Below are 12,764 nucleotides of genomic sequence, written 5' to 3'. Positions count from 1 at the left end.
CCACATATGTCAATTCATTTGCGCATGTCAATTATTCCAAATGAAATAACAAAGCTAAACACGATAGGTTTATTTCCATTAGTCTAAGCAAGAGTTCATTGAACAGTAAAGGTTAATAGTTAAAGGTCCGGTTTATAGTCTGCTTCGATAACGTATGCATCTTCAGCCGACTTCGACATTAACCCCCAAATCACTGGGATTTAAGTCGTCCGTTTACATATGTTGCCGAAGGCAGCCACGGCACATTGACTTATTTCCTTCACAGGTACCCATTTATACACCTGGGTGGAGACGAGCAAGCGTGGGATTAATTTTTTGCTCAGAAAAATCCAGTGCCCCGAGCGGGATTCGAACCAGGGACCTTCCGATCCCTAGACCAGCATCCTACTACAAGATCGCTGTCCCCACAAACAGTATACATTGATTACAGTGGGTACATGACCGGTTTCATGTTTCTTTAACCACGGCATTTGGAATGTTAAACAACATAATAGTTAATGTTATTATATAGCTGGCGTTTAAGTTAAAGGTCAAGGTGGAATCTCTTGATGACGTGGTCGAGTGTGTCTAAATAAAAATATAAATAACATATTAGCAGTCATACTGCAAACAGTTACTTATTGTTGAAATCAAACTTTATTTTAAATATGTTTTAATATGCATTATTACAAAAAAAATTGTATGTTGTTATTTTTAAATTTGTATGAAGAAATATAAAAGAGCACTCCGATTAAATACACCACACATACGTTTTAACTATCACAATCATTGAACATGTTCGTTAAGACTTGCTTGAGAAATTTTCATTTTGATAGTAAAACATCACCAATTACAACTTAAGTATAAAACTATTCGTTAATAACTTTTTTAAAATAAATGTCTATGAGATAAAAATATTTTAGTGTCAGTTTTGGCTTGATTATGCCTTTCTCACCTCAAAACGAACTAACCAATTATAATTTGCACTTTAACATTCTGATCGTTGAATTGGGGATGTTTTCATTCAGCTTCGCAAGCTTCGCCGCCGAAGAATGTCCAAGATTTCCAAGCCGCTCCCGTGAAGGCAGTGAACACGCCCGCCTGAGTTGCAGCGGCGAGAGAGCCGGCAGCCACAAAGGCAATCACCGGAGCAGCAGCTACAGCACCAGCCCCCGCAGCGACCGCTACTCCTGCTACTCCTGCTTTAGCCAAAGTTCCCCAAGGCATCCGCGATTCTGACATGAATAAATAAGCAAAAGGTAATTGCAGAAACAGACCGAAAAGAACATACATGTAACAAAGTACTATACTTCAATTAAATTTAGTGAGCAATTGTTTAATTTAATTAAAGACCGTAAGGTGTTTACTTTCGACACAATACGGTATTTCCAGGTTCCACGTGCCATGTCTTATTTTCCGCAACACATGACATTTATCCGGCTCGTATCCTACTTTGCATTTTAGCACACATCTTGGTTCTTCTTTTCTGTTATTGACAACCCAGGAGCCGTGGTCAGAGTGTCCATTACCTTTTGAACGAGAAAGAAATCTAATTAATTACAATATATCTTTTTTAATTTTTTTTTTTACATTTATGCAACGGCATAAAAACGCGTATCAATAAAAACATAACGAAATTATGACAATAAATTCAATACTAGCCGTTATTACGAAGGTTTTAAGAAGGTAATTTAAACTTCACATTGTAAAGTTTTTAAATGATTATTTTTACCCTAGTAAGACTGACTATAATAAATAAATACCCATATCAACAAAGAATATAACTGTATTCAGTTTTGTAAACATACCAGTATAAACGAATTTGTGTTATATAAAATACATATAAGCTTTCAGGTATTATGTTTGCAGCTGAAACAATTAAACGCAGTTGTTATTCTACAAATAAGTACCTAGTTGGCCGAATCTTTTGATTTTTGCAGAAGACTCGTACCTGGACAATCCTCATGCGTAATTCCTTGCACTCCCGAAAACACCACAAACACAATAACTACAGATAACATATTGTTGAACATTATATGTTTTTGACCGTATACTTTGGAAATAAATTAGCGAAAGTTTATCATTAAATTAACACATTTAACCGAATACATGTACGGGTCATACATGTCCCCACTGAGATAACGTTACAAAGTTCGAAGTACAAAGTAATCACATGTATCGTGCTACTATTTAACATTTGCAAAAACTGGCGGCTGATGATATTTGTATATCGTGATTAACAGACGAATATGTTCTTTAAAATGAATATCATATTTATATCGATGATATTGTTAAGAATGTTAAGATGATTGTGAAATTGAAGTTCGATTTGTTTAAGTCTCCCTCTGTTCATTTCTCCCTCTGTTCATTACTAGGTATCTAAAAATTAATAAATACTGGAGTAAAATTATACATACGGATAATATTATTATTAAAAAGGTTTATGAGCAAGCCAAGGAAGATTGTAACAATGGTTTTACAAATTGGGTTTCTAATGTAAAGATATTGCTGAATAATTATGGTTTCTCTTATATCTTCGAAGATGCTGACAATGTCGATTTTAAATCTTTTCTCAGCATTTTCAAACAACGTGTCATAGACAATTTCATTCAGGAATTGTCCCAGAACATGCAGACAAACCATGTTCTTACTAATTATGTCCTCTTTAAAAACATTTTCAACTACGAATCATACCTAGATTTTCTACCAAGCAGCCTTAGAATGTTCTTTTGTAGACTAAGACTGTCGGTCCACCCCCTAAGAATACAAACGGGTAGATATGGTAGAAATAGAATTGATAGGGATCAGCGTTACTGTTTATTTTGTAATTCACAAGATATTGAAGATGAAAATCATTTCATGCTTATATGTCCATTCTTAGATGAGATTCGCAAAATATATGTACCAAAGTACTATTACCAACGCCCGTCGATGTTTAAATTTTTGGATTTGTTGGGCATTGATAACAAGACCAAATTAATTAAAATTTCTATTTTTATTAAATACGCATTAAATAAAAGAAACACATTGTTAAATGTAAGTTCATCCTCTTAAATAATGAAACTTAAAAATTCTGAACTAACACACTTTATTTGATTACAATATTCAAATGTTATATTTTTATAGTAAAGACCAGGTATACCGTATGTACTTTGCTACACACCGTATGTGCTGAAATAATATATTATATGAAGTAATGTACTTTATTGTATACCGTATGTACTAAAACTATGTATTATATGAGTAACGTGACATGAATCTAAATCATGATTTGTTTTTTGTTATACTGCAATGTACATTGTGCAAGTCAAAATTAAACATATGTTCTGTTCTGTCCTGTTCTAATAATACCGCACGAATGATACACAATACTGGTTGCATGATCTGTACCATTAGTAATTGTTCCGGTAAAAAAATATCACAGTGTAGTGACATAATTATTTTATAAGTTAAATTGCAGTTAACAACTTAACGCTGAATAATACGTAGCGTATACGTTCACGTTAGACATAAGTGGTTCTTTAATACATCATTTATTAAGGATCGCGATTGGTCTTCCGCTGATGACATAGCTTACCCTATGTCTTCTGCCTACTGTCGTTGTTTGTAATGTGTTTATTTTTCCTACAAAATAAATGTATTTATTGTTTTGGTTTTGTTGGATTCGCGTACGCAAATGTCTATTCATTTGTTTGTTTACAACAAATACATGTTTGTACTGCGTTAAGTACATGAATTACTCTCTAAATATACATATGTGTACCGTTTTACTACATGTTTTTGATTTTCTAATTATGCAGATATTTTCATCTTTTTGTCTTTTGTTAATCAAACGCTATGTTATAGAAATGTATAATTAAATATACACTCATATACTCAATTGAACTGATAAACTGGCACATTTTTTATGGTATTACATGTGTTGGGCATGTGCGTTTTCAAATCCAAGTCTGCGACTTTTTTGTAAATAATCCCGTCTTTCTGTCGTGTGTTATATACATGTATTTTATACATAATAATTTGAAATTTAAAACAACGTTTCATGACTTAAAGATAAGTTTGTATAATAAATCATTGTACGGCAAGTGTTAGGAAACGCACTGAGTGCTGACGTACTTGTGTTTGTGCATTTACTCACATTCCACAAGCTTATACATTTTGTAATAGGATATTAACTTTATTGAAAACCAGATTTCACACAACACACATCAATTATCTTTGCTAGCGTCATATATATGCGGTGTGATAATATTGACATGGAAAGAAACAATTCAGCTGTCACTGAGATATTGCTTACATAATCGTTTACAACATGAGTGATCAGCTTACATCAGTGACATTATCATCCGCATTGTAGAATCTGATTAGTCATATAAGCCCAAGTTCTCCGTATCATTATTTTATTTTCTCACATATAATCTAATACAAAAACAAGGCCAATCATCATGTCTATCAATGATCTCAACCCCAAACATAGTATCAACTTGAAATATTGACAAATGTGAATGCATGGTACATCTAGACGTTTATTTCAATTGAGTGGAAGTTTAAAGCGATATTATGGGCATTTTGCACTGTTGAATTGAGCTGAAAAGAATTAACAGGTCAAAAGAGTTAGTTAAAAAGTGGTTACTGACCAATTATCTGCAACTCATCTTGCTACCAGTTGTTTATAAAAATATATTTTATATTCAATATTCTTACGTGACCCACCCAGTCCTGTAAGCCGAAATGATCCGTAAAACAAAATTGTGTCTTTGTGTCGTATGAACGAATCTGCACTAAAACTAAATTTAGATTCAAATCGTACATGCATGATCAGTTGTCGAACGAAAGTACGGTTGATATTCAAATGCATTATTTTTCTCTTTTCGGTATATTGTTTAACTGTAGGTGGATGGTCCACGGCCGTCCACAAGCTCAAATGACCATATATGGAGAAAAAGGCGGGACCAAACCAAATAGGCTTGCAATGCGCATGTCCAAGAAAAAACCGATTGTTAGCCATCTTAAATTGGTAGCGTGAAAAGAAAGATACTACATTTATTGGATATTTTAATATGATGAATATTTTAGGTAGAGAATATGGATAGAATTTTCATTATTACGTCAACATAAACTCAACAATTGTATTGTTGACATGAAGAAAAGCTATTTCGAGGTTGTTTTGACCATTGAATTGCTAAGTAGGTCAAACTCAAAGTTTTAACTTTTATTGATAATGTTGTGCCCTGCTTCAGGCGCAAGTCTTATATCAGGTATGCGCATGTCTTATATCAGGTATAGTTAGTAGCTCACTTTCGGTAAACGGTTATGGCAGTGTGGCTTTAAAATATAATGGTTATTTTTGTCCATGAAAATAACTCAACCCAGACTTAAGTTATTCAATTTAATTTATTGTCCAGCAAGGAACTTAAAAGAGTAACACATATGATGAAATATATTCTTTATTATTTACTGTAAAGTAGTACTGAGCATATTTACTTACAATGTGTTAAAATATTAAACTTGGCACCAGAGTTAATAACAAAAATTCAGAATGGAGTTGTACTATCAATGGAATGGAATCCTTGGCACAGAAAATCTTAGGTATATATACTTTTCCAGTAACACACTGTGCCCTGTGACATGCACATGACGCAGTGTGCCATACACATGACACAGTGTGTCTGCAACAACATAAATTGTGCCTGACACAGTATTCTATGTGCTTTCTTAACAGGTGCTCAAATAGAATGTTCATAAGTATGGACTATTTGTAATGTAAAAGCAACTTTAAACTATGCAAAAACATAACAACATAATAATACCTCAAAGGAACGTTTTCTGCCATGAATTGGATTCATTTCAGCACTTTAACAATTCATTAAATACAAAATGATGTTTAAGGACTTTAAAAGTCGGCTTGACAGAAGTTGCTTAGCAACGGGCACGGTAAAAATCAAGATGGCTGCCGTATATTTCTAAGAAACAAGTGTGAGAGTTTAAATAAAAAAGCAATGGATTTAAACAATTCTAACTGTCAAAAATTGGCAGAAATGTGCACAATAGGACTAAAATTTGATAGCTGCTACTTATTTTATATGAATTCTTAAATAATGACATTTACTTTAAGAGACAAATGTACATCTTCAAACCGGAAGTAGGAACATTTTGACAATAGCAATGGAGTAAAAATCGTGAGTATTAAGGAAAACTAATTCTAGCCTAAACATGTGATATTAGTGGCTGGTCTGTAACATATAAAATTGGTCAGCACTATTAATTATATGACCTGGCTAGGAAAAGCAACATGAATGAATGAACAATGAAAACAATTATGCTGTTTACAAGGAAATTCAGGTAACTAGTTTCAATGTAAATTTTGATTAACACTTAAATAATGTACTATGCACTGGGTTGTTACATTACCCCCCTGTCTTTTATGGCAAACTCCCGTTGCCATATAAATAGCATATTGGCAATTTAATGACAATGTTATATGTAAAGTCCCTAGACCGTCTGGTTTACAGAGAGTTTACTGTAGTAATAGACAAAGTATAACAGTCATATATAAACATGTAGAACACTTTCGGTTGAACACATAAAAACAAACACAATGGACACTTTATCTGAGCAATATGCCAAATGTCCTAAAAGGATTTCAACAAATGGATTATGGCAACTATATTGGCTTGGTTTACCAATAAACATATATGTTCATTTTTTAACATGTTTTGCTTCCTTTTCAGCAGAGCCATCTTCATTGCCTCGTTTGGATTCGCCTTGCTTTCGCACTGTAGTCTCCAAGTTCTTTATTGCTCGGCTGTTCCATTCAACAGCAGACACAAGTTTCCCAATAGAGCTTTCAAGAGTCCTTTCTATTTGGAATAGCGCTGTTGCAAGAACACTATCTTCACGGCGTGGTTCTTCCTCTGTCTGAGTACTTGCTCACAGGTAGGCGCCTTGGCTCATCCAATAGTGGCGTGCTCAGCCTGGAAATGGACACTGGGACAGCAGGAGCAGGAGTCGTGAATGATGGCAGACATCCTACCATTGAAGATGAAACTGGCGTTTGCACACAATTGGGAAACCCCATTCCCAACACAGATGTGGTATTCGCAGACACTGGTGTAGGCTGATAGGCTGGAAATGTGGGCATTAAGCAGGGGGATGATGAGGCTGGATATGGCGTAGGGAATAGCTCTTGTAGCATTTCAAACTGTTCCACATCGTCTTGCTCCGCGGTGACCGCTGTACTCGTTTCACACCTATTGTATTCGGGTCTTGTAGGGGTGTAAGGTAGGTTGGCAGCAAGAGGCGATGGAACCACAGCTTCTCCAGACACATTGGAACCACGATTCAGTAGGCTGGCAAGAAGCTGCGGTGTCATTTTAACACTGACCAGATCACCGGAATCACTGCAGCCTTGCTGAGTCACCTCATAGTCCACACCCTCTTTCACAACCCTAGGGTGAGGGTTTTCTATCAGGAACCTGCTTTGATCACCACCTCCTTGCATTGCTGACATAAGCGCGTGTCTTCTATAGTCTGTGACATGCTTTACCAAAGCCTCTCTAGTGGAACACCGAAACAAGCACATTGAACAGTAAAATGGTGCTTCACTAAGTGCAAAATGGTGCTTCTGCACATGGTCAACCATTATGTATCTCTCATTTATATATGTTGTCATATTCTTCTTGCAATGTATACATGAGAAGAGAAGTCTCTTTCTTGCTTTCTGTCCGTACTCCATGACCTGCAAGTAGACAAATTTCACTATGTTCACCGGATTGCTGCTGCATGAATCAGTTGTTATTCATCAGCAAATCAGTCAATATATTATAACATTGGTTTAGGTTTGTTTTTTGCTGGCTGTCCCTATCTTGTAATTAATGTATTTTAATTGCTATTATTCCTATTATTATAGTGTTTGCATATATAACCCCCATGTCCTAAAAACAGTTTTGTTTCAACACATCCGTCCACAATGCACATACACACATTTACTCGCACAATTTTGGTCAGACACTGCACGTAACTATGCACTAAATTTCTTCAAATGCTTTTGAACAGCTGTGATCCACTTTGGAACTGCATTTCCATAATAGGGCTTCAACTTGTTATGGTGGAACAACTTCTTCACGCTGATTAATCTAACTGGACAGTGAAATTAACTTCTGAAATCTTCTCTGTGATAAGGAAAGGACCATCATAGGTTTTCTCTAATTTTGGACACACTCCAACTTTTCTATTTTCATGAAGTAACCAAATTAAATCTCCAACATCATAATGGTGGAATGCAAGACGTGTATCATATATTTCTTTGCTTCTTTTCGTAGCACTGTCTAGGTGTTTTCGGGCTATTGCATGGGCCTTGTGCATGTGTTCTTGCATTTCAGTAATTGTTTCACAAGCTGTTTTAGGCGTAGCATTCGATACGTTGGCATGACCATATATCACATCAGCTGGAAGCCTTATTTCCCGCCCCATAGTCAGCATATTTGGTGTGACTCCAGTTGACTGGTTTGGTGTTGCTCTGTATGCTCCAGCAAGGCATCCTAAGAATAAATCCCAGTCATCGCCCTCGTCAACCAGGTAGGCCTTAACCATCTTCATTAGTGTCCGGTTAAAGCGCTCTACTTGCCCATTACCTCTTGGGTTGCGAGGACTGGATCGTGTTTTCTTAATGGAAAGTAGATTGCAAAGTTCTGCAAAAATTCTGCTTTCAAAAGCTGAGCCTTGGTCACTGTGAATAACTAAAGGTGTTCCCCATCGGTTGATCACTTCATTGAGGATCTTGTTTGCACATTCATCAGCTGTTTGACTTGGGACGGCAATTACCTCCACATATTTGGTGAAGTGGTCAGTCAGCACTAGTACATAATTATTGCCCCTTTTGGTCCTTGGTAAAGGGCCCAGAAAATCAACTGCTAGTATGTCCCATGGTGCGCCTGCTTTGACGTGACCCATTGGTGCTCTTGGCGTCTTTTTTGGCTTCTTATCTGATTCACAAATGTCACACCCTTTGATGTACAATGCAATGTCTGCCTTCATTTCAAACCAGTGGAAGCTTTGGGTGATACGATTGTATGTCGTCTTAACGCCCATGTGGCCAGCAGTGACACTGTCATGTGCGTCTCGAATCACATCTTTTCGCAGTACTCTTGGTACAATTAACTGCAGATATGCATCTTGTTGATCAGCTTTCTTGAAGGAGCGGTAGAGGGAACCATTGACTAGCTTTAAATTGTCCCACAGTACCAAATAGTGGCGAGTCCCACGGCTACACTCATTTGCTTCATGCACTTTTGGTTTTACCCCTTCAAGCATGGATCTGCGTATGAGGCTGATGTCTGCGTCTGCTTCTTGGAGTTTCGCTATGTCTTCTGGTGCATACTTTCCAGCCCACGACTTGAAGCATACTGATATTGAACCTCCAGCCACAGGTGCTTTCTGTTCCTTTCCTGTTTCAGATCCGATTGCCCGGATTGGACAATTTGTTGTGGTTTCCCCACTATTTTCTTTTGCTTTGTCTAAGGCTGCGTTTTCATTACCTTTTGACAGGTCTGATTCAACCGTTGAGTGTTGACTTGACATCATCAATTCTGCCCTCCTTCTGCATTTGGAGCAGGGTCCACATTTCAATGGTTCATCCATTACAACTTGGTCGCAATGGCAGTCTCGCGGATTGGGACATCGTGATAAACCATCACAATGCGCATGGCTTTTCCCAGGTCTGTAAACTACTTCAAAGTCATAAGGTGCCAAGATTTCCAACCATCGTGATATTTTACCACTCGGTTCACGCATGCTAAAAAGCCATACCAACGCCTGGTGGTCAGTACGAACGACAAAGTGACGCCCTAACAGGTATTGTCTGTAGTATTGTACAAAGTACACAACAGCAAGTAACTCCTGCTCTGTTATACAATAATTTTTCTCAGCTTTGCTTAAACTACGGCTGCCATAGGAAAGCACTTTGTCTCGTCCAGACTGAATTTGGGAAAGAACAGCACCTATTCCTGATCCTGAGGCATCAGTGTCCAATGTAAATGGTCCACCATCATTCAGTGGATAACCCATTATCTCCGGACCCATAAGTATCGCTTTGATCTTTGCGAAAGCGTCTTCACAGCTTGCATTCCATTCAAACTTGGCATCTTTCTTGGTCAGGTCAACCAAGGGTCGTGCTAGCTTTGAGAAATTCTTGATGAAACGCCTGTAGTATGATCCTGTTGCAACAAATTGTTTGACTTGTTTCGCATCTGTGGGTCTTGGCCAGCCAGCTATTTTTGCCACATTTGTCGGGTCTGGAAGAACTCCATCTTTGGTGACTATATGACCAAGAAATATCACTTCAGTTTGAAGCATGTGACATTTGCTTGGTTGTAGTTTCAAGCCGGCTTTGGTGATGCGATCCAGGACAAGGTCTACCCTTTGGAGATGCTGCGGGAAGTCGACACCGAACACAATGATATCATCAACATATACCAAGCAGATCTCCCACTGTAACCCTTGTAACACCAGCTCCATGGTCCGTTGGAAAGTACTGCTAGAATTGTTGAGACCAAAAGGCATGCGTGTCATTTCAAAGTGGCCAAACTTGCAAACAAATGCGCTCTTCGGGATGTCATCCTCTTTCAATGGTATTTAAAAATACCCACTTGTAAGGTCGAAACTACTGAAAAGTGCTGACCCTGCAACAGAATCAAGACAATCCTGGACCCTTGGGATTGGAAAGCCAATAGGTTTGACAAGCGCATTAACCCGCCTATAGTCCACACATGGTCTCACAGCACCCGATTTCTTCTTGACAAGTACAATAGGTGAGGCCCAAGGAGACGTACTTGGTCTTATGACACCTTTCTGAAGAAGGTCCTCAATGGCTTTCTTTTCTTCACTTGCATAAGCTAATGGTACGCGACGAGGATGCTGTTTCACAGGTTTAGCATCACCAGTGTCTATGGTGTGTTCCGCTACATTTGTTACCCCAATGTCCCATTCATCCTGGGAAAAGGTTTTGCCATACTTCTTCAGTAGCCCTGCAACAACACGCCTTTCTTTAAGGGTGTTCCCTTCAGTTGACTTTGCATATAGGTCTTTCAAATGTCCTGGTACTTCATTTTTGCTAGCTTCATCAAATGACCTTCCAACGACTGGCACTGTGTTCACCTGATTTAATTGGATTCTTCTCACACTAACTGGCTCATTTTCGTTTGGATTATTTTCTGTTGTCGCCAATACACTCACTACCCTTTCAACTCTTTCTGCAACACCAATTTCTGCATCCCTTCTTAGATCCACATCTTGTGAAAATGGGTTCATTAACCTCACCTTGCATGTTGATGAACGGTTAATGTCAACCATAGTTGCGGCCATGATTAATGGGTATCCCTCTTTGAATGCTTGGTTTGGTTCAATTAAGAAGTCACCCGATAGATCATCATCCCATTCTATTCTATTTACAAACACATCAACAAGGGCTTCAGAATTTCCTGGAATGTTTATATCTTCTAATACTGTGACCCTTCTAGCTTCACTACATTTAGCTTTGCTGATACATGGTATTTCATACCCTTCTAACATGATAATTTCTCTACTTAGTAAAATGTCTGCTGGTTTGCCACTCTTGTTCACCAAAACATCGTATCCAAGAAGAGCATCATCTTCTATTTCAGCAACAATAATCTCCTGAAGTTTCTCCATCTTACCAAGCCTAAGTTTGAACATGCCTTTTCCCATTTCCGCAATGGGAGCTCCACAGGCCCCTTTCAAACTTGCCCCCTTGATAAGACTGGGTCTACTTCCCTCTGGCAATCTTTGGTATACCCTTGTTGAGATAATTGTTCTAGAAGCTCCTGTATCCAAGTTAAATATGATTGGCTTCTCATTCACAAAGCCTTTCACATACAGCCCATCTCCGATGTCACATAGTCCTCTATCGATGTCGACCTCATCTGGCGCTCTTCTCATGTTAAGGTTTACTTCTAATTGGCCTTTATCTTCTTGACTTTCTACTCGGACCTCCCTTTGGCCGCAAGAGCTGGTCCTCTGGCGTTTAAAGGTGAGCTGTTTGTCGGATCTATTATTGGACTGTTGGTGTCTCTTGTTCTGTTCTGTTTTGCTGGACATTCCCTTGCAAAATGTCCCTTTTCATGGCAGCTATAACATTTTGCATCTTTTCTTTTTATTATGGTTCTTGGCTTCATTCTCAGTGTTTCAAGTTGCTCTATTCTTGCTTTCAAATCTTCTATAATTTTAGATTCTGCTTCTTTCTCCTCCTTTGATTTAAAAGGACGCGTTTTGTAACTAACATCACGGGAAGACCTTCTTATGGTTTCTTTTATACTTGTGTCTTGCATGCATTCGCCATCATCACTTACTCTTCTGGCTCCAGACCTATTTCTTCTAGAGTCCTTATGTATATTTCTGATTTGTAACAAGTTTACAGCAAAGTAGACTGCTTCTTCAATTGTTCTTGGTTCTTTATTGAACTCCACTTCGAACTTATGTCTTCATCATAGATACCATCGAGAAAGCGCCGAACTAGATCTTCGTCTCTTGTTCGCCTGTCTCGTCCACTATGTGCCTTGTCATACAGTCATTTTAGATCTGCTGCAAATTCTTCTAATGTTTCACCAGAACGCTGGCTTCGACGGCTAAATTTTGCTGCGAATGTCCTTGGGGTCTCAATGACTCTGAAGCGACTGTCAATTTCCTTCAAAAGTTCATGGTAGTGATTCAACACATGGGGGGAGAGCTGTGAAAAGACAAACTGTGCAGCAGCACCTTCAAGTCGAGGT

The 12,764-nt window shown here is 38.0% G+C and overlaps 1 long non-coding RNA gene across 1 annotated transcript; it reads right to left on the bottom strand.

Annotated features, from left to right (window-relative positions):
- Positions 1-1,391: 1,391 nt before the first annotated feature.
- On the bottom strand, positions 1,392-2,261 carry LOC127871740 (uncharacterized). The gene is made up of 2 exons (XR_008045521.1): positions 1,931-2,261; positions 1,392-1,508 (listed from the first exon to the last, which is right to left on the bottom strand). It is a non-coding gene; the product is annotated as an uncharacterized LOC127871740 (long non-coding RNA).
- Positions 2,262-12,764: the final 10,503 nt, after the last annotated feature.

The sequence above is a fragment of the Dreissena polymorpha genome, chromosome 3, assembly GCF_020536995.1.
Source record: "Dreissena polymorpha isolate Duluth1 chromosome 3, UMN_Dpol_1.0, whole genome shotgun sequence".
NCBI lineage: Eukaryota > Metazoa > Mollusca > Bivalvia > Myida > Dreissenidae > Dreissena > Dreissena polymorpha.
The sequence above is the reverse complement of the archived record's forward strand: the minus strand, read 5'-3'. Positions and strand labels throughout refer to the sequence as shown.